General features: G+C 47.0%; 1 protein-coding gene across 2 annotated transcripts in view; it reads left to right on the forward strand.

The window, feature by feature from the left end:
* Positions 1-2,792: 2,792 nt before the first annotated feature.
* Positions 2,793-3,214, forward strand: part of ZNF10 (zinc finger protein 10) — an 11,600-nt gene continuing 11,178 nt past the window's right edge. Inside the window, exon 1 of one of the 2 annotated variants that reach the window (XM_015567206.1) lies at positions 2,793-2,846. The gene's annotated coding sequence lies outside the window, so the exon portion shown is untranslated. Of the gene's footprint in view, positions 2,847-2,878; positions 3,105-3,214 lie in introns of those variants that run through there. The other variant, XM_015567209.1, reaches the window with a different exon arrangement.

Genomic DNA, 3,214 nt, shown 5'->3' on the forward strand with positions numbered 1-3,214 from the left:
CTCTGAAAAATAAAAATATATTTTTAAAAACACGACAGCCAAAACCGGTTTGGCTCAGTGGATGGAGCGTTGGCCTGCGGACTGAAGGGTCCCGGGTTCGATTCCGGTCAAGAGCATGTACCTGGGTTGCAGGCACATCCCCAGTGGGAGATGTGCAGGAGGCAGCTGATCGATGTTTCTCTCTCATCGATGTTTCTAGCTCTCTATCTCGCTCCCTTCCTCTCTGAAAAATCAATAAAATATATTTAAAAAAAAAACACGACATATCTTTGCATGAGGGTTTTAAAAAAGGAATAACTGATTAGATCAGGGAATGGTGTGCTGCCAGAATTTTTAAAGCATGCAATACCTGACTAATCAGGGGCAATGACCTCTTTTCCTTTCCATTGTCAAATTAAAAAATGAGAACAGCCAATACAACAATAATCATCCAATGTGAATGAATCAAAATTATACCTATTTTTTGTCATGTTTTTTACATGTTTCGATGTGCTGCCGTTTTAGTAACGAGCGTATGTGTGCCATGAGATGGAAAAGGTTGACAATCGCTGGTCTAGACAGTATGAGGAAGGAAGGCTCCTAGGGAAATGTGTTCAGGAAGAGAGAAAAGTGATAGGGTTGTGTGACAGGTTTCTACCTTGAGAAAAAGGGAATGGAAAGACAGTGTATCTTTTCAATATGCTTTTATTGATTTTGTTAGAGGGAGGATAAAAACATCAATGAGAAACAGCTCCTCCTGCAGCCCCCTACTGGGGATCAGCGGGAAACCAGGCATGTGCAGTGACGGGGAGTCCAACAGTTGGCCTCCTGGCTGATGGGTCAGTGCCCAACCACTGAGCACCAGCCCGGCTGGAAAGGCATGTTACATGGGCTTCCACTGGAAGAAACGGGCCTCCTGCTTTTATTATGAGCCTTTTAATATATTAGACCTAAACATGTATGTGCACATTCCTCAGAAAGCTAACAGTTACCGAGAAATAAGCAATCAAATCAAGAATTAAGAAAATGGCAATGAAGTAAAATTTAAGAACTGACAGCAAAAATTACAGAACAGAAAACCAAAACACAAAGACATAATACAAAATCAAAAGATATGGGGGGGGGGGAGTGTCAAGCGTGGAAAAAGGAGACGTAAAACTTTAGACAGTGCATAAAAAGTAAAAAAAAAGATAAATCACAAAATATGACCCAAATCATCTTTGATTGTAGGATGAATCAATAAAAAGATGGCCTATATAAAAGGCTATAATTACAGCTGTGCTTTTTAAACATTACTAAAAAGCAATGTTTTCTAAAATTACTATGAAAATAGCATGAGCAATTTAAGCAAGCTTAAAATTTCAGATAAGATGAATAATTTCTGGCAAAACTTGTGTCCAAAATTGACTAAGAAATAAAAAACATAAATCAATTAATTACTGTAAAAACAATTGGATCAGAAGTAAAATTCTCTTAAAGATTTTCAGCCTCCCCCCAAAAAAGATTTTCAGCCCAAAACTTTAAAAATATATATATTTTTATTTACTTCAGAGAGGAAGGGAGAGAGAGAGATCAATGATGAGAGGAAATCATTGATCGGCTGCCTTCTGCACACCCCCTACTGGGGATCAGGCCTGCAACTCAGGCAGGTGCCCCTAACCAGAATCGAATTCGAGGAGCCAAACTAGCTAGGGTTCACCCCAAAACTTTTAAGGAAGACTTTTTGAGGGGGGGTGGACAGGAGTAGGCTATTTTAAAGAACAGAAGAAAAAAGTTGTGTTTCCTAAATTATTGAGAAATATTGTAAAATATTTTCAGGTCAATACAAAAGATAGTACAAAGAAGGACTGAAGTTCCACCATAATTCTGAACACCAAAAAAGTCCTAAGTAAAATATTAATACATTGACTATGGCAGTGTATTTAAGTAGTGCTATATCACATCAAGCAGGTATTAACCAAGAATACAAGAGTGGTTGAAAATTTAAAAAGTATTATTACTATATGTAATAGTATAATGAACACTCTTCTACCCATCACTCTATTTTGAGACAGACCTGGAAATGCCATTATTTGTAAGTATTTCAGAAATTATCTCTGAATAAGCACCTTTAAAATGTAACCAGGACATTATCACACCTATTTAATTAGCAATTCCTTAATATCGAGTATATAGGCAGTATTAAAACGTGTTATATCATGCTTTTAAAACGTTTTTTCAGCTTATGGCCCACATAAAGTTCATACAATTTTTCCTTATTGCTCATACAATTTAAGTCTCTTAAGGTTTGCCTTTGATAAGTATTCCTGCGATGCCGCCCAGTAACATAAAGGGATGAAGGAGGGCTCCTGGATGCAGACGTGTATCCAAGTCCAACCCCGAACCTGCCCAGCCTCCTGCAGACACTAGCAGCTCCCGGCGGCGGGGACGCCCGGTTCACCGGCGCCTGTTCCCGCCCTCCGAGGGCCTCACCTAGGCTGTCCTGGGACCGTGTCCCACCCCACACGCGCGCCGACTTCACGCCCCGCGTCGCCCCGGCTGCTTTCGGGGCAGGGCCCTCCCGGCTCGAGCAGCACTTGGCTGACCGCTCCCCGCCTCCCTTTCCTTCGCAGCCTTCCCTCCGAGTCTACGGGCTCCGTCGCGCTCAGCGCCCGCCCTACCCGGCCTCCGCGAAAAGGGTGCGGAGAGCGGCGCCCCGCATCCCGAAGCCGCCGGGAGGAGGGCGGGGCTCGGAGCGCTCTCGGGCCGGACTACGTTTCCCAGGAGCCCCCGCGCCGCCTCGCGGAGGGATTCTGGTCTCGCGTCACCGCCGCAGCTCTGGACAGAGGGACCGCTGCGCGGGACGGGAAGTGCGCGGGGCTCGCCAGGTGCGGGGGGCTTGGGACGGGCCGGCGGGAGGGCTCGTGCGGCGGGGCGGAGAGAGCGGGGAGACCGCAGGTCCGGTCCGCGTGCCGGCTCTGCCCGCCGCCTACCGAGGCCGGACTCGCAGCGAGGAACCGAGGCTGCCGGCGCGGTGACGGGGTCGCTCCCGTCGCGCCACCCGGGCTCCCCACCGGTGGACGCGGAGGTGCCGGGCAGAGGGTGACTTGTTTGGCGGGCAGCTGTTCTTACGGGAGTCCCCCTGAGTGAGTGACTTCTTCCTCTGCTGCTGCTTTTTCCCTTTTTCCCCTGGTTCTTGATTCTCGCCGCAGCGTGAACGCAAACGGCCCCGGCTTCTCGGGGAGCGACGGCGGCT

The sequence above is a fragment of the Myotis davidii genome, unplaced genomic scaffold, assembly GCF_000327345.1.
Source record: "Myotis davidii unplaced genomic scaffold, ASM32734v1 scaffold43, whole genome shotgun sequence".
NCBI classification, from domain to species: Eukaryota; Metazoa; Chordata; class Mammalia; order Chiroptera; family Vespertilionidae; genus Myotis; species Myotis davidii.